The 20,031-nt window shown below is 46.0% G+C and overlaps 1 protein-coding gene across 1 annotated transcript in view; it reads left to right on the forward strand.

The window, feature by feature from the left end:
• The window catches only part of LRRC20 (leucine rich repeat containing 20), a 1,483,106-nt gene that overhangs the window by 610,347 nt on the left and 852,728 nt on the right, over nucleotides 1-20,031 (forward strand). The gene's annotated exons all lie outside the window — the stretch shown is intronic.

A 20,031-nucleotide genomic window follows, 5' to 3' on the forward strand; every position in this document is an offset into this window, starting at 1 on the left:
TCCAGAACGTCGTACCGATTTTCACGGAACCTCAGACGCTCCTTTTGCCCTCATGTAGGCAAGCACTAGTCGGAGTCATAATCGATCTCGATATTCATCAGATCATTCAGGTGTTGCTGAAACATTATTCTATCCATCAATGCCTCTCTGGTAACAGGTGGCCTTCTTATACACGTTGTAGCGCAGAGGCCACATAAGGCAGGACCACACTGTACACACAGACAGCACGTGAACAGAAATGTCACAACAACTCCTATGATCATCAGAATCTTCCAACCCCAAGTCGACATCAGGCCCCAGAACCATCCTAGAAGCGTCCAATTTCCCTCGTCCACGTGTATGGACTCTGAGATTTTGTGCAATTTAGAGATGGCTTGGTAAACCGTTGGAGAATTATCAGGGATGAATATGCAACAGCTTGAATGGATGACCTTGCACACACCACCTCTATCTGCTAGAACAACGTCTAGAACCATACGGTTCTGTAACGTCATAAGCCTGTCCGCCTGAAGCTCGGCTGTCAAATTACCAAGGGCGCTTTCAGTTATGTTAGCTGTTGACTCTACTACACGAGTTAACTGTCTCAGATTCCTGCTATTGACCATAGGGCCCCAAAAAGGTAGGAAACCCTTGAAGAAGTCTCCTGCTTCTTGACCGGCCGTATCTTCTTTGTTTATCACACCTCTCGCGATTCTAGCTCTGTGATAATCCGCAGCAACAGTGAAGGTCGGAGGCAAGAGATTTGCAATATAACAGGTACCCGAGAAGTCATGAGGTAACCACGTATATGCTCGGTCATAACATACAAAATAGGTACCCTTAGCAGTTAGGAAGACAGGGGAAGAGAGCGTTGGCAAGACATATGTCTCAGTACACGCACTCTCCTCAAACTGAGCTCTCGGATTTCGACCAAGACCTTTCAGACAGAAGTTACCAAGGTGAGGTACAATCCATATCGGTGATGAGCTTTTAAGCTGTCTATCACTCACTGATAAGCTATACTCAGCCTCACTTAGTTCCTTATATGCTCGCATCTCTTCCTCTGGGATAAGAGATGCGTCAAAAATATCTCTATCTAAGTCAGCAATAGCTCTCACCAGAGTCTTGTGGTACGGGGCAGGACCAGAGTTTGCTGAGCGTGGTTCTCGATGGGGGTAGGAATCTAGTGCGCTACGGAACATAGTTTGCAATGCTCGAGCTGACCCTTGGGAACAATAAGGCAGCACCAAATACGGAATGCCCTTATCCATGGTATGTGGCATTAGCCCACACACCCAACAATTGGCAGTGTTTACCACTAACTGATGCTGATGCAAGAGTTGGATAAAGGAATTATTTCTAAATTCCGCACGTCTGACTTGTTCGTGTTGAGGTAGAAGATGAAAGGAATGTGGAGAGACAGTAGAAATGAAATTTAGATCATGAGAAGGTGGAGTAGGTATAGTAGAAGGCAGCAATAATTGAGAACCAAAATATACTCCCCCCACCAGAAGCATAGATACAGTCAGGAACAGCATGAAAACCTGCAATAAAAAACATTTTGTACGGAACACCTTATGTAATGCAGATCTTTGCACCGACATTTTCTCTCTTTTCGACAGCTCAAACAATGATGATTCCATCCCCTAACGACCGTCCGCGACGTTCTTGACGCACTTCGTTTTGAGTAGCGATTACCAATCCCCAGGAGTTCCCAGAAATCGATAAAAGAAACCGACCTAGTGTCGATAGCTGCTAAACAGAAGGAAGTACCCGCACGGCCCTACGGCCAACCTGGATGGTAGGTCCCAGCTAAATCAATTATTCAATTTATTATAATGTTCTTAGCTGTACGAAAAAGGAAAAAAATACACAATATAAAAATGTCCACAATGTTCAGATCAAACGGAACCCAAAATAATAAACAAATTTATTAGTCCTTTTTACGTGGACGAAGGAAGTATCGACTGCTTCCGGGTCGAGTCTGATCTTCAAACAGCCGATCGGGTGGCAACTGAGTGTTCGATTGTTCAGATAATTGTTCAGCACTTGAGTTCTCCAATGGCGATGGCAAAGAAATTGCTCGAGGGGTGTCAGCTATGGGCTGAGCTTTGCTGAACGGAACAAAGTGTTGTGGAGTGTCGGTTTCGGACGAGGAAAAACCTTTACGTATCCAGGTGTCCGTCGGTAGAGGAAGGGGAATTTTCTTGGTGTGGGTGGCATGCACCCAGTGCTTTCGTCCTTCCAGCCGGACCGCCGTCCTCGTCGCCAACAGCACCTGGTAGGGTCCCACAAACCTCGGCTCAAGGTTTCGTTTTCGTCCGAAGTTTCTGGTTAGCACCCAGTCCCCTGGTTGGAGCCGATGGCCAGGACCCTCTGTTTGCGATGGCAGGGCCTCAAGGACCTGTTGATGAATCAAACTCAATTTAGCAGTCAGATCATGAAGATAATCAATCAACGTTGGGTATTCGATTCTATCAAACTCTTTAGGCCTTGGGACTCCCCATATATTAGCAGGACGACCAAATACAATCTCGTATGGGCTAAGCCCTACTCGGGAGTGTACAGTAGCCCTGGTCGATAGGAGAGCTAGAGGCAAAGCGTCGGGCCATGATAAACCAGTCGTTGCCTGAATTTTAGCCAATTTTAGTTTCAGGGTGCCATTATATCCTTCCACCAAACCCGCTGACTGAGGATGATTAGCACTATGAAATTTCTGCACTATACCTAAACCTCGACACACACTCTTCATCACACTTCCCACAAACTCACTTCCATTGTCCGACCATACAATCCGAGGCATTCCATACCTGGGGAAAAACTCTTTAAGCAAAATCTTCGCTGTGGATAGGGCAGTGTTATCCTTAAGGGGGTAAGCTTCAATCCATCTAGAGAATGCACATACCACAACCAACACATACTTCAAGTTGTTACATCTCTCCATGTGAATGAAGTCCAATTGGATAACTTCGAAAGGGCACGTAGGAGGGGCACAATGGCCAGAGGGAGTGGGAGTGCCCTTACCGGGATTATGCATCAAACACACCATACAATTCTTAACCACTCTCTCTGCACACTTAGTAATCCCATCATTCTTCCATACATGAGACAACAACTTGCATATGCCTTTCGTGCTGATGTGTGCTGTACCATGAGCCATTGTAACGACAGCGAGCACGTATGCATCCGGTAACATCCATCTCTGTTTTTCTGACAAATCGACCCAACATCCGTTCTCATCCAATCTTCCCGTGCTCTCTTTCCATTTAGTCTTTTCCATCTCAGTGGCCTCATTCTGTATTCCTTTCACACTCTCAATTGTGTCTTCGCACATGCTAGTTTCAGTTGGCCATCTCACTGAACTCGTAACATACATTCGATTCGTCAAATCCCTAGCTGTCTTCTTAGCCGTCTCATCCGCAAACGCATTACCACGACCCACATCATCCGTCACTTTTTGATGCGCACTACATTTGATTACGGCCACCTGTTTAGGTAATGTGAGCGCATCTAAAAGGTCATTCACAAGCTGGCCATGCTGAATCTTCGTGCCGTGTGACGTAAGGAATCCTCTTTCTCTCCACAATCGCCCAAAACTATGGGCCACACCAAAAGCATACTGGCTATCTGTAAACACATTCACCCGTTTATCTTTAGACAACACACACGCTCTAGTCAATGCGATCAGCTCAGCAGCCTGAGCCGAATTCTGACTCATTTCATTTTTCATTTCAAAATCTTTATTTCGGCATATATGCCATAAAAGAAAAACAGTGCACACATTACTTGCATTACATCAGATAAAACACATATCTCTACATAAAAACATTGATACATAAAAACATTAATAAAAAGTACAATCATTAGTAAAAATACAATCCATGTTGGAAGACAAGTAGTGGGAGAACAATACATTCATATGTCGTAGGATGGACCACCACATCGGATCAACAATTCAGATCAATTACAATTGATGCCCCTTCTTTTTCCTTTGATAAAAAATAGAAAGTAGAAATCTACTGACACTAAATATTATCTGTTGGGACGTATTAGTAGTTAGGATTCTCAGAGCCTGTGAGCATGACCTCAAGCCTAATAATAGGCATATTGGTTTGATCCATCTCTTCCTTGCCTGGGCATACAAGGGGCAGAAGAAAAGGATGTGCTGTTCATTTTCAATCTGTTCATGTTCGCACATAGGACAAGTTTCATCCATTACTTGGGACGATATATCACGACTCCTAGCCCAACGTGCCAATGTTGTTTTGATTAAAAGGTTTCCATACCTACATTTTAAAAATAATGTTTTGGCAAGTGGGGGCTCTATTTCATCCATGAAAATTTCATAAAGGGGTTCGTCCTTAAAACTTAAGAATTTTGAGATTATGGTCCCGCTAGTTGAATTACTTATAGTTCTGTTCCCTATAAAGGTCCAGAACGCCCTTTTTAAAATTTGTTTGGGATTATCTGGAAGTTGCTCGGGATTCTCCCAGAAATGTTTTAATCCTATACAACTCAACCAGGTCTTAACATGCCTTAGCCATGGGGTAGCACTTTGGTTGTCAAGCGCAATAATTTCTTTTAACCCGCCTCTGTAGTCTTGGAGTTCGGGGACGTGCCATAGTCTAACCCATAACATTAGGGGTCGAATCAGAACATGATGGTCTGTTCTTTTAAAGTTCAGGTCCAGTTCCAAGGGTACAAGTGGAGTACCTCTTGGGACCCTCACCAAACTTCGCATAAAGTTATTATCTGATGCTCTAAAAATATCTTTGGCTCCGGGGCCCCATATTTCCGCTCCATAAAGGACTGATGACTGGACCTTAAATTTAAATAGTTCCATCACTGGGGACACTGCTTTACTAGTACTTTGACTGTGTTCCCTGAGGATTGGTCTAACATTCTGAGCAAAGATTAGTTTACTTTTGTCCATTTGCGCTTTCCAATTGAACTTGGAGTCTAGTGTCACCCCTAAATAAGAGAAATGGGGCACTGATTCCAACTTTGCTCCTTTTAGTGTTAAACAACCTTTGTCCCGTTTTATAGGATTTAGGGACATACATTTAGTTTTCGTTCCATTAATCTCCAACCCCTTTAGACTACAATATTCATTAAAAGTGTCCAATAGTGACTGTAATCCATTTTTCGTTTGGGATATCAAAATTGTGTCGTCAGCAAATAGTAAGGAAGTTACCTTTTCGCCATTAAGCTTTGGTGAGTCGTTTTTACAACCTTCTAAAAAAGAGGGGATATCATTTACGAACAGGGAAAAAAGCGTGGGAGCCAGAACGCAGCCCTGACGGACTCCACGTTCAATGGGTATTTTTTGAGTTAACTCACCATTTGGGCCCCACCTAATTCTCGCAAAATTCCCTTCGTGCAACTCTTTAATCTGAATGACGAGGTTGTTTGGCATGCCCGCTGCACTCAAGGTTTTCCATAAAAGATTTCGGGGCACCAGATCAAATGCTGCCCTTAAATCAACAAAGGCAACATATAAGTGGCACCTTTTGATCTCTACGTACTTCCAATAGAGGCAGCAAAATCTAAAGATCTGGTCCATTGTGCTGACTTTTGATCTGAATCCAGCTTGAAATTTGGTTAAAATTTTATTTCCATCCAACCAATCACTCACACGTAATAAAAAGTGTCGTGAATACATTTTCTGTAGGATGTCCATTAAACTTATTGGCCGATAGTTACAAGGGTCCATCCTATCACCTTTTTTAAAAATTAAAACAATTTCCGCTCCCTTCCAACTTTCTGGAAATTCTAAAGAGCAAGATAATGTATTGCACAAATAGTTAATATAAGGTGCCCATATTTCTAGGTCGTGCTTGTATAAGTCCCCCGGGATCTTATCCAGACCAGGGGCTTTCCCTGATTTAATTTGGGTTATTGCCAGCTCTGTTTCCCCTAAAGTAAAAACCAAAGGGTCTGTTTGGTAATCGTGGTTCTCCACAGTCGTATCCGTATGTGAATCATCATATTTTTTGTATAGATTTGTAAAGTGAGTAACCCATGTTTTCTCGTCCAAAAAAACATCCTTTACCACCCTACCTACATGATTGCCATTTGCGACCAGCCTCCAGAACGCCACGTTATCACGTGATCTGGCGGCTTGCAACAACTCGGCCCATTTATCTTCATCCCATCTTGACTTTGAGGCCCTTTGGATTGCCTTGTAGTTATTCCTAGCTCTTTTGACAACTCTTGGTGACTTAGTTTGTATTGCCATTAGCAATTCCCTCTTTGATTCCCTGCATGATCTGTCATACCATGGTTTACCATGGGACAGTTTCTGGGTTTTTTGCTGGGGTTTTTTGGGCATTTTTGTTACTAATAATCTTAGGTCAGCAAAGAATTTCTGATGTAACAACATAAAAGACATTCTAAGTTCCTCCTCAGGCTTTGCAGCTAAATGGGGTCCAAATATCTCAGCAAGAAGAAAATATATTTCGCTGAGGATGTTACTATTGCCCAGTATGAGCGGCCATTTCAGAGATCTTCTATTATTGCTAATGTGGATCTCGGAATTATCAGCACTATTACCCTCAATTGGAAATTGCTGAGCTGTATCGCTAAACAATAGAGCATCTAAAGTCAATATTAGAGGGAAATGGTCACTCTCAAACCGTTCCATAACTTCAAGGTCAAAAAGATATGTCCAAAAAGGTATGGAGGTGATCACAAATTCTGACTCAATCTTGCGCTTTCTACAACCGTACTCAATGTTACTACAGCATACGCGGTCGTCACATCACCATTCGGCAACTTAAAACAGGAACCATCCACGTACAAAGTACCATCAGGATCTACCAATGGAGTATCTTTTAGGTCAATACGACCCTTCGTTTCCTCCTCAGTCCTCAGATAACAGTCATGTAGTGCTTCACCACTTGACTCTGTGTCGATCGGCAACAATGTTGCTGGATTCAACACATTACATCGTTTTATCTGTATATGACTGGCCAGTAACGCCAACTCATATCCAGACAATCTTGCACTCGTCAAATGTTGAATCTTTGTTCGGTTCAAAAGAGTGTCAACTGCATGCGGGACCATCACCGTAAGCATATTATTCATGACTAGACCGGCGGACTGTCGAATGGACGCCGCAGCTGCCGCTGTTGCTCTTAAACAACTCGGCAAGGCTCTAGCTACTGGGTCTAAAGTCGAAGAAAAATAGGCGCATGGACGTTGTTTGCCGCCAAAAGGTTGTGTCAGAACACTCAACGCACAGCCATCCCTCTCGTGAACGTATAGTAAAAACGGCTTACTGTAATCAGGGGTACCCAACACAGGGGCCGAACGCAACGCATCACGCAATGCAGAAAATCCTTTCTGACACTCTTCAGTCCAAGGCAAAGGAGATGAAACATCCTTGCACGTAAGGGCTATCAATGGTTTCGCCAATAATGAAAAATTTGGAATCCATTGTCTGCAGTATGACGTAATACCTAAAAAGGCACGTACATCTCTCTGAGTTTTTGGCACAGTCATTCTGGAAGTCGCTGCGATTCTCTCTGGGGTTAACCGTCTCCCCTCTTTTGACAATAAGTGACCTAAATAGGTAACTTCTTGACAACAATATTGTAGCTTAGAAGGTGACACCTTGTGATGTAAGTCATGGAGATAGTGCAATAATGATATTGTAGCTGTTTTGCAAATGGCCTCTGTATCAGCTGCTACTAGCAGGTCGTCAACGTATTGAATCAAAGCCGCACCCGTCGGTAAAACAAATGCATCGAGTTGGCTCTTAAGTGCTTGGCTATAAATCGACGGACTTTCACAATAGCCTTGTGGTGCGCGTTTTAGCCTAAAACTGCGACCACCTAATGAAAATCCAAATAGGTCTCTGCTTTCCTCAGCAATCGGGATACTAAAGAAAGCATTCTTTAGATCGATCACCGTGAACCAGGAGGCAGAAGCCGGAATCATAGTCAACAAGGCCGTGATATCAGGGACCACGGGAAATTGTGGAATTACTATTTTATTTATTTCTCTCAAATCTATTACGAAACGATACACAGGAGGTTTGGAGGGATCAGTTCGTTTCAAAATAGGCAATACAGGGCTATTACACACGTTTCCACGTGTTTCTTCAACAACACCTTTCTTGATTAGATCATGAACGATTGCCACCAGCGCTCGCTCACCTTCAAGAGAGATACGATATTGAGGTAAACGTGGTAATCGTACATTTGGTTTCAATTGAATCACATAAGGTGGAATGTCTAACAGACCCACATCGTTGGGACCTGTGGCCCATAGAGACGCAGGAAGGGAACTCAATTCCGGTGGGAATTTATCGATCGTCAAGTACATGGGAGAGATCACTCTCCGACCTAATGTAAGCTCCACTCCTTCAGGAGAGCAATACAAAGTCGCATATAACCGTTTTAGCAAATCCAAGCCCAAGAGATTCTCGCCACAACCAGTAGACAGAATCAAAGGAGCCTCTAGCTCACGCGGACCAATCATAAGGTGTAAAGGACTAGAGATAGGGTTACTAACCGGGGCGCCAGAGAATCCAACGGAAACATTTGTTAAGCCAGACAAAGGTGCGCCAGGGAGTTTTGAATGCATGATGGAACTTTTCGTCGCACCAGTGTCTAACAGAAAAGGCTCAACTACGCCAGATGTAGCAACTGCGATGTAAGGCCCACTCTGATCAACTGGAACTGATATCACTCCCTCTCTTTGTCGGTGGCTGTCCTAGTACTGATCGTTTGCAACTGTCTCATGTTCTACGTAACAATCGTCCACATTATATTGTGCAGATCTATATGACCCCGCATTACGCTGGTCAAAACAATTATTTACATCTGCTGACGTATTAGAGCGCTCAGTTTGATTCTGGTAAGTACCACGACCTCTACCTCGTGATACCTGTTGAGGACCACCACGACCCCCTCGTGCCAATCCTCCATTGAGCCGGTCACGTAGAGCCGGGCAATCATATTTTATGTGTCCCTCTTTTCTACAATATGCGCACTGATTATACCCAAGTGAAGATCTATAGTCAAAGTTGTCAGAGCGCGGCTGTATCCTATCAAGCTGTCCTCGTGGTCGACGCTGCTGTTGCGAATCATTTTGATTCGAACGTGGAGGATATGCTTGCTGCAACAAAACCTTCGTTTTGAGCTCCTTCGTTTTCTTGTCTACACGATCACTTTCTTCCTTTTCCCTATTCTCATAGTACTGAGCCGTTGCTAATAGCTGTGCAGTGGTCGAGACAGCCCACGCGCTCTCTGAATTCTTCAATTTGTTGCATAGCTCAGGCACTAAGTTCGCTACAAATTTGTCAACAAATAACCGTTGGCCTCCCTCAGTACTCATGTCCTGACCGCTGTGGTTGACAAATGCTTCCTCAAACCTTGTAAAGAAATCCGAGACACTCTCGTCTTTATTTTGCTTACAAGCTGATAACTTATCCCAGTTCACCTTCATCGCTGGCATGAGAGTTTTCATGAGCGTAATTATTTTCTGAGGTAAATCTAAGATCAACTGCTCAGGCTTAGCCCCTCCAACTTGTAAACCGTCAGCCGCTATAAGTGCAGCCCAATCACCACCTAACTCATTCGCATGATTTTCCTGACGAATTTTCGCCCAAACTGGTTGTGGCACAACATTTCCGAACAGCATATCGATGTCGGCAAGGTTCATAATAGTAGCATCCACTAATTGCGATAACTCCTTATAATAACCTGCCGGATTTTTACGTGGATCTGGCAAAGATTGTTTAACTTGTAAAACTTCTGATCGCTTCCATGGAAGGTGTATCCAAACTCGTTGGAAGTGGGGCAAAACTGGGGGATTGGCAGCAGGAGCGCCTGGCATGTATACCGGCGGAACCTCTCTCATAGGATACTGACCAGGAGTCGCTTTCCAGGTTTCAACATCGTCATCAGACGACACTCGAGAAGACACTGTCGATCTAAATGCTAGCAAACGCTCTAAGGCACGCCGCACGTCTTCACCCACGATCATACCATTCGAAAATTGACTTTGAAGTTCAATCATATCAGGTGGTACATTATATATGTCATCATTATACCATTGTTCTCTCAGAGAGCTACACATTTCTTCGAACACAAACCGCTGCGTAGGCTCATTGAACTGAGAGAACGTCTCGAAAACCATACGTGTAGGATAATTAACAGGATGTCTTATCCATCTACGGGCCATTTTTGCTAGTGTAGCACTCTCTCTACCACCAGGTATTTGACTTCGTCTCTGAGGAGTGTCAGAAACGTTGGACGGTAGTATCGATCCGGACAGTGGTGAATAGAGCGTAGCAACGGTATTAGGAATACGGGTACGAGCAGAAGGAGAAGAAGGAAAAAGAACAGGAGCAATGATATTAGAAGTGAACGTAGGAATAGTAGAAACAGACAAGGCAGTCGAAGTGGCAGAAACAGGAGTTTGAGGAGGTACAAACAAAGGAATAGTAGGAACAGGAACAGGTGTAGGGACAAACGTAGGACCAACAATTGGCTGACCAGCGGCCACTGGAACAACAGGAGGGACTACTGGAGGAACTGCAGGTGGAACTACTGGAGCCGTAGCACCCTGCGCATAAGGAGGTGGCGATTTCATTAAATAAGCTAACAGAGGATCCTCCTTTGGATCCTCTTCTCCCTTATCTAGACTAGTTGGTAAAACCGGATAACATTTGTCTATCCGCATGTGCCTTAGTCTAGTTGAAACCTCTATTTCTTTTTCACCTTTATCTTGCTCATATTGTTGTACAACTTGCTCTATCGGGTCAATACCTTCTCTTCGATTTCTCTTAAGCTGTTTGATTTCTTTTTGTTTGGCCTCTTTACGCCACATCCGAAAAGAATCAAACATAGCGGGTCTAACTTTCCTTTTAAATAATTTAGCCTCGAGATTATCCAAGATTGTAGAGTCAAAACTTCCATGCGGTGGCCAACTAAGGACACCATCCTTTTTCGTGTAATGGACCCAATATTTATTATAAATAATAGGGCCCACACCGTGTCGACTATAGAGCTCGTATATCGGAGTTCCAACTGGAGGTATCGGACACGAGTCCTCCAACCGGGAATCCATTGCGCAACATTTGAAGATACCAAACAAACCACTATGGCTAGGCATCGTGCACACTAACCTAGTATCAAACTTCAAGGGTTACCGAAGTACTAAACCTTCGTGGAAGACAAAACCCTCGGTCTTTGGCAATTGCAACTGTCAAATATCAACTAAGGACCAACAACTAAGGACCGCAAATGCAATGGAACCATGCCATACCACAAAGCCTTAAGGCTACAACAAAGCTCGATGAGCTAATACCACAAAGCTTTTAAAAGCTACAACAAAGCTTCGAGAAGCTAGAACAACCACTAAGGACTGGGAGCGACCCACAAATACTTAACTCAGAACTTCGATGGCGTCACCAGGAAGGCACGTCTATCGTCTCGCTTGTACGTAAGGTCTGCGCCGGGCGTCGAAGACAGGTCGACAGTCAGGGCATCGGTCCGTCGCAGCCGTCAGGAGGCGGGAATCTTCGCAGGGAAAATCTTCGGGCCACTTATTTCGACAACAGGATCGATGAAGCGGGGTGCACCTTTCCCTCGGAGATTTCACACGAAGTTCCTCACGATCGTCAGGCTTTTGGACCGGTACCACTGATGTCGCCCCACGTTGGGCGCCAACTGAAGGACTGGACTTTTAACAGAACCAGCGGTGCCAGGGAACAACACCTATAACCTTCATGGGATACCTGTTTCGCCGCACAATGACAGAGACATGGGACACTTCCTTCGGCGTCAAAGATCAGCGTTTATTTACTGCAGGGAAACAAGAGTCATTAGAAGTACATCGGCATGTAAGTTCTGCGAGTCTGCTTCAAATTGCATATGTGGGTCGCTCTCTTTTATACAAAATGTTGCCATTGCATAACATGTGAACAAAAGGTTACAATCCAGTTCCCACAGTAAACTTCAAAGGGTCGCTTTCATGTTTTCAGAATCCCGGAACATAATTACAGTAGCAGTGCCGGTTCCCAACTGTAAAAGCACATCTTCCCACCATTAGGCACACCCATTAGAGTTGTAAATGATCAAGAAGAAGAGGCAAGAGCAGCTGCAAGGAAGTCAGACACGTGAAGAGAAAGAGTGTGGTGGCAGTATTGGGAACGTGATCGTAGGATCAAAGAGCTGAATCCTATCGCCTGCAAGGCTGTCACAATAGACCGGCATGGCCCGATTACCCTCAAGCTGAGCCATCTGCCTTCGCTATGTCATTCCTTCAGCCATAAAGACGCATGAAAGGAATATGCGTCTTCCGCAAGGCTTGGGAACTAGAAGGTCAGGAGGCGAACAGTGGCCTGCTCGCTGACTACGTGAGGGCAAGAAACAAAATGGATGCCGTATCTAAAATGGAACCCGAAGGTTCAGATGAAGAACTAGGTAAATTAGGCGAACCCTTCCAGGTAGTGTAGTGAAAACGCGTACACATACCGAGCTCGCCCTTTATGGTTCAGGGACATAAAGCTTGTCCATATTCGGCAATGTCCAGAACGTCGTACCGATTTTCACGGAACCTCAATCCCTCTGTTAGTGAGTTGCTGAGCTGACCCATGGGGAAACATTCTCCTCACTTGTGGACCCCATCTTTAAAGCATCTGTTCTAAAACTTGCTCACAGATGCATCCAAAAGGCAGGCAGTACATCCCTGGCCAACAAAGTGTTATGACCCCCTCCACCCGTTTGGATCAGATTTCTGGCCCCAATCCATGGAAAACTCTGCCCATCAGGACAGTAATTAACAGAAGCCACTGCAATCGGTTAGTATCAAGAGCCAGGCCTGGGCCGTCCAGGGTTCTCTGATCAATGACATTCCTGAGAGTGAGGGGCCACAGCCCAGTGTGTTATGTACCCTACTTCACCTCCTTCCCACCGCTCCAGGAATGGTAGCCGGAGAATTGCCACTTAGCCCAGCATGTGTACCCTGAGGATAGACAGGTCCCTAGTGCGCCAGGACTTCCAGAGGAGACCACCACCCCCCAAGGGTAACACACTCTTTCTGTGTCATGCAGTGGTCTGCCTGGTGCAGGTCTCTAGCCCTCTGTCTCTGTGATAGTGAAGTGAGCACCTTCAGGTCACAAGTGGCATCAACAGGGTCAGTCTTGGGGTGCTCTGTTCTCATAGTTGGCAACCCCTGATCCACTGGTCCTACCGCTGTCGACTCCTTCCACCTCCTGCCTCTCCATCTGGATCTTTACTGTCCCTGTGGGGGATGTACCTCCCGAAACCCTGAGCTTTCAGAGCACCATGGGTGGCCGCATCTCCCAGCTCACTAAGCACTAATGGTAATTCATTACACAGAATGCAGTTGATGGGCAAATGGGGACTAACTATGACCTTCGTCAGGGCCATTTCCCCACACCATTATGGGGATACCAGAGCCGTAGGTTACCCAAGGGCATGACTCATCCTACTCACTTATCCAGTGTAGTAATCTGGGTAAGTCAACCGTTCCACCACCATGGTCAAACTGACACTGGTATCCCTCAGAGCAGTGAGAGGGGCAACATTCACTGTCATTTGAATCCCTCAGGGATCACATTGATCTGAGTCTATTTCCCAACTAAGGGAGACTACAGCATGTTTTACCACCTGCCCTGAAAACTACGTACCCCATGAGGCTATATTTGCCACCTCTTAGTCTTTCTACCAGTGGGTGGTTTCTTGAGACAGACAAAATATCCTGTTTTTGTCCTTACTGAGAACACTCAAACCAGCAGGGTTGGAAATCTGGCACTCCGGGCCACCACCCACCAGAACCTCCTCCCTGTTTTTCATAAGGATCAGGAGAACCCTTTCCACCCACCTTAATGTGAGAACATTCTGTGTCTCCCTAGACCTCCTCTTCACTCTGCTGGGGGAACCAGAACCACCCTTTTTAGGGTAACTCATAGGTACCTTCTTGGACACTCTGGCATTTGCACAGAGGTCCACCCTTTTTGGAAGCTCCCTGGGGTCAGTTAGCTTGCTGTTGATCAGGTAATGGTGCTTGTACTGAGCATGTGCTCTCTCGAAATCATGTTGTACAGCCCAGCAAAATGATTCACTTTGCTGCAGCCTTCACCTAACCACTCAATACCTTGCTAGAGTAGTCCAAGAAATCCACCCAAGATTGGTTTGGTAGTTTCTGTCTATCCTGGAATCTGGTGCAATGTTTCTCAGGAAGGGTAACCCCACCATGCACGACTATTCCTTCTTCTCCCACTCCTACAGAACATACTCCTGCATCGATCAGTTATTTGTGAGCCAATCTCTGCTCCCCTTGATACTACAGATACACTTCCGCCCAATTTGGTTTTCTGACCATGCCCCTCTCAAAATGACCATCACCTGGCCGAACCCAAGTCCAAAACATGTGCGTTGGTACTTGCCCCACTTCCTATGTAGGGACAGACTGCTGCACAATGAAATTATGCAAACCATTAAAGATTTCTTTGAGCAAAATGACCCCGAGCTTACCTCTCATGCCACCACCTGGGACACTTGCAAAGCGGTAGTTCGGGGAAAATGCATCGAATTGGCCACTACCCTGAAAACACAACAGCTAGAGGAGCATCTCATGTTGGAACAGAAACTGCAATCTGCAGAACTGGTGAATAAGACTAGCCCCTCGGCTCAGGCGCTAAGGAAAGTTACTGCCCTTAAAGGGAAGCTGCAGGCCATCTACACTAACAGGGTGGGAAAAAACATCTTACGCTTACAGGCCAAGGGATATGAGGGAGGCAACAAAGTGTGGTCCCTTCTCGCACGTCAGTTATGGGCCAAACAGGAAAGGGAATACATAAAACTTATTATAGATGACGTGGGCGTTTCACAAAAAACAGAGGACGGGAAAGTGCAAGCCTTTGAAGAATTCTACCGTACTCTCTACAACTCAGAACTCCCACGGGTGCAAGACTAAGAGGGATACCTGGAATCTTTGGACCTCCCACAGGCCCCGCTACCGTTAATAAGGACTCAGCTCAACCCATTTCCCCTGAGGAAGTGCAGCAGGTGATTGACGCACTTAAATTACAATAAGCGCCGGGCCGGATGGGTTTACGGCACATTTTTACCGCACCTTTGTACCAGAACTTGCCCCTTTTTTAACTACTTTATTCAGTGTCATTGCTTCTACACAATAGGACACCCCATCTATGGGAGAGGCGATTGTGGCAGTAATTCCTAAGTCGGTTAAGGATCCTACAGCCTGTTCCTCTTACCGCCCGATTGCCCTTCTGAATCTAGATGCCAAGATTTACTCCAAAATCTTGAGTACTCGCCTCGAATCTGTGCTCTCGGCCTTATTGACCCAGACCAATCAGGCTTTATTAAAGGGCGACAGACCAGCGGCTCTTCTCTCGCTAGATGCGAAGAAAGCGGTAATTGTGGTAATTGTGACTGCTAGTTTGCTGTTTGGGGGGCTCATGTTCCGCACTTTTTAAAATGTATTGTATTGCCTGATTGCACTGCTGTTCTTTTAAACAATTTTTGCTAGCACACGCTACCTACTTTGCTTTTCACATGCTAACACGGTGTCCGTCTGTTAGAGCTGGCCCGCGGCAAGATTAGCGGTCTAGCTGTTGCTCCTCCCCAGCCCAGACTTCCTTTTTAACTGGATGCTGCATTCGAGCACCGGTAATTGTGACTTCTAGTTTGCTGTTTGGGGGCTCATGTTCCACACTTTTTAAAATTGATTGTATTGCCTGATTGCACTGCTGTTCTTTTAAACAATGTTTGCTAGCACATGCTACCTGCTTTGCTTTTTACACACTAACGCTTTGTCCATCTGTTAGAACAGGCCCGCGGCAAGGTTAGCGGTCTAGCTGTTTGTCCTCCCCCAGTCCAGACTTAAACCGGATGCTGTGTCCGTGCAGTGGGCGTGCCAAAGTCAAGCCCGTCTGTGCCCGTCCGCAACCCAGGAGCATCCAGTGCCAGCCACGCTGCTCGTCGCACATTAGAGGAGCAAGGGGGTCTGAGGTCCTTCAGTAGAGAGGAACTGATGGCGCTGGATAATGCTAAGTGTACTGGTGGGGAGAAGTGGGCAGTCCTTCAGAGTTCCTATTGGACTTGTCCCACATGTCAGTTCTGCCTTCACACCAAGGAGCCTGCCCCCGCCCTATATAATGAGAAAGAGAGTAGAATTTGAGCGGCACTTATTAATTCTTGCTCCATGGTCAAACACGCCCCTGATATACGCAAGCTTCTTTCAGACGATCACTTAGACGTGCTTTTTATAACTGAAACTTGGCTCCATGAATCCTGCGCCCCGGTGGTCGAGCTTGCTATCCCTGTGGGATTTAAAATTGTAAGACTGTATCGCAAGGCAGGAAAAGGGGGCGGGATTACAGTGATGCTCAGGGAGACGTGGGTCATATCCTGCGAGGCAACAGGGGGGTTATTGAATGGGAGGCGCTTGACTTCTCCATCGTCATATCGCCCCATTACACACTGGGCAGTACACTGATCTACCGGCCCCCCTGGCCCTCCGGGAGCTTTCCTGAGTGCCCTGGATGATGTTATCATTCCTCAAGCCCTTCGTTTTTCAAATTTCCTCCCTTTGGGCAACTTTAACATTCATTTAGATTGCCATGAGTCCGTGGGTTCTAGGGAGCTAAAGGATATGTTTGATCTGGCACACCTAACCCAGTGGATAAAAACGCCCTCACATCAAGGGGGACATATAGTAGACCTGGTATGTTCCAATTTTGACCTGTCTGCGTCTGACCCCCTTCAGATCACCTGGTCAGATCATTATTTGGTAAATTTTTCTTGGTCTATAGGGAAACATCCTTCTTCTTCAGTTCCGGCTCATAATAATCCGGCGTGGAACATTGACATTCCGGCTCTCTCTAGGGTTCTCTCGATGACTTGCCCGGCGCCCACTGTTGACCTCGAGGGAGCAACTCCATCTAAACCTTGGTATTCAGGCACTCTCAGAGACCTTAAATTGGGCTGCAAAACATTGGAACGGTGCTGGTGGCAGGATTATTGTCCATTGGCCAAAAATGCTCCCCGCAAAGCTCAGAGAGACTACTATGCAGCTATTAGGGAGGCAAAAAGTGGTTTCTTTCCAGAACGGATAGCAAAAGCTAACAACATTAGCAAGGAGATTTTCTCCATTGTGAGAAGTTTTTTGGCACCTGTTGCTGAACAATCGGTCCTTCCTGTATCATCTCAATGGTGTGAGGAGCTATCTTCTTTTTTGTTGAGAAAGTACAGAGCATCCAAGACAGTCTTGGGCCGGGCGTTCTGCCACCGAGGGTTCCTCTACTTCTACCCCTTTCAGTGTCTACTCCATTAGTCCAACCTTTTATGAACTTTGTGCCCATCGCCGGACCAGATGTCCTGGCCATTCTCAAATCCCTCAAATCAGGGTCTCCGACTGACCCATGTCCTGCTAGAGTGCTGGCTGGAGTTGCGGAGGTGGTATATCCAGAGGTCAGTAGGATTATCAATTTATCCTTACTGACCGCTGTTGTACCTCTGAGCTGGAAACAGGCTAAGCTTCTGCCTCTTCTGAAAAAGCCCTCTCTAGACCCGTCTAAACTTATCAGCTATCGCCCTATATCTCTTCTACCTGCACTGACTAAGGTCTGCGAGAAGGTAGTTTTTCGACAACTGGAAGCCTATGTGGAAACTTCAGGCCTTCTCCATCCGGCGCAGTCCGGTTTTAGGGCTATTTATAGTACCAAGGCAGCGCTAGTGGAGATGGCTAAGGCCATCAGGGAGTGCCTGGACGTGGGCGGCAGAGCGGCCTTGATTTTACTTGAACTCTCTGCCGCCTTCAATACGGTGCCCCACCAACTATTCGTTGTGCGCCTGTCTAATATAGGCAATGCTGGCTCTGCCTGGGACTTGATCAAATCGTTTTTAGAAGATCGTTCCCAGCAGGTTTGAATGCCTCCTTTTTCATCGACTGCCAAGAAAATGCTCACTGAAGTCCCTCAGGGCTCTACTTTGAGCCCTCTGCTTTTAAATATCTACTTGACTCCTCTGATTTTTCTGGCTGAGGAAATGGGTGCAGAAATAATTGCAAATGCCGATGACACCCAGCTCCTATTTACTTGGAAGGACTCCGACCTGTCAATAGAAATTGCCCAGAATTGTCTCTCAGTTGTGTTTAGGTGGTTGGCTCACGCCCAACTGAAATGCAACGGGGACAAGTCTGAGGTTCTTTTATAGGGTAGTTCCCGCCTGCCTTTCGAGAGTCTCTATGGCCTTCAGACTCTCTGCGTCCTAACTCTGAGGGAGCTCCAGCAAAAAAAAAAAACTTGGGGGTCTGGTTCGAAGAGGACCTGCAGTTTGCGGTGCAAATTAAGAAACTCACTGGAGTCTGTTTTAGCACCCTTGAGTCACTTGAAAGGTTCTTCCCTCTGCTTGCAAGGTCAGCCAAGGAAATGGTTGTGCCGGCTCTTATTCTCTCCCGCATTGATTATGCCAATGCTTTGTATGTGGGTATTCCTGGATACTTACAAAATAAACTTCAGATCATACAGAATGCTGTGGCTAGACTTCTGTTTAACATCTCAGGAAGATCTAGCATAAAACAACATTTACGCAAGCTACATTGGCTGCCCGTGGCTCAGAGAGTGCAATTTAAGGTTCTTACTCTGGCACACAGAGCTCTGCACGATCTTGGACCACTGTACATTAGGAAGCGCTTTGCTTTCTATGTTCCCAACAGACCACTGCGCTCAGCCACCCTTCGACGGATGGCGGTCCCTCTCTTCCGCAGAATACGGCTGGGGGGGGGTGGGCAATCTCTATCTGTCAAAGCAGGCATCACATGGAATTCCCTGCCCCTGGAACTACGGCACATTCAGGACTTCAGACTTTTTAAAAAACAACTAAAAACCTTTTTTTTAGGCATGCAAAAGTTTTCATTCCATCTGGTCACTGTTATTTTGCGCGCAAGGACACTTGTGAGTATTTGTGCGCGATATAAATCCACTATACCATAACGTAACATTTGACAGCATGGAGTGGACCTTTTTGTTTTGAGTGCTTCGATGCTTTGAATTCAATGAGACTTTTATTGGGATGATTAGCACCAATTATCACTCTCCTAGATCTCGGGTCCTGGTCAATAGTGTTGCTTCCCCCTCCTTTGGTTTAGCGCGTGGGACGAGGCAGGGGTGCCCATTGTCCCCCTCCTTTTCACCTTAAGCATTGAACCCCTAGCGCATAAAATTAGAGCTAACCCGGATATACCGGGGGTGCGGTTTGGCTCAGACGATCATAAGATATCGCTCTTTGCCTATGATGTGCTTCTGCCAGTCACGGAGCCATTGACTTCTCTTCCGGCTATTCAGGGGGACCTTGCCCTGTTTGAGAAGGCGGCAGGATTTAAGATTAATTTAACCAATCCTTCTTACTTAATCTGACCCTATCTAAAGAAGCCTGGCGACAAGTGGAGAGAGTGTCACCATTCAGATGCACAACTAAAGAGATTACCTATCTGGGTGTTAAGCTCACCCCGTATCTCAGATCTCCACAAATCCAACTTCCCTCTCCTTCTTTGCCAACTGAAAAGTGACTTAGGCAAGCGGAGTGCTGCATAAATTTCCTGGCTGAGCCGGATTAATGCTATCAAGATGCACGTGCTCCCCCGCTTGTTTTACCTCTTTCAGGGGCTACCCCTTCCAGTGGAAAAAGGTCTCTTCAGGGAGCTGCAACAAATGATCACTAAATTCATCTGGCTGGGAGGGAGGGCTCAGTTGCCCTATCGCCTGCTCACAAGGCTACGAAAGGAGGGGGGTTTGGCACTACCGGATTTTCAGGGATATTGCAGGGCAGCACAGCTTGGAGTAATCACAGAATGGTCACTGCGTGCCTCGGAGAAATATTAGCTTCCCAAAGATAGATCACTGGCCAAACCATATGGGATCTATTGTGGAAACCCAAGCATGACAGACCGCCCAATGCCTACATCAGTACACCCACATCCACCATGCTGCAGGTTTGGGATACTCTCACTGGGAGGTTACAGTTGATCACATTTCCATCTCCCTATACA

Source organism: Lissotriton helveticus, chromosome 5_1, assembly GCF_964261635.1.
Source record: "Lissotriton helveticus chromosome 5_1, aLisHel1.1, whole genome shotgun sequence".
Classification (NCBI taxonomy): Eukaryota; Metazoa; Chordata; class Amphibia; order Caudata; family Salamandridae; genus Lissotriton; species Lissotriton helveticus.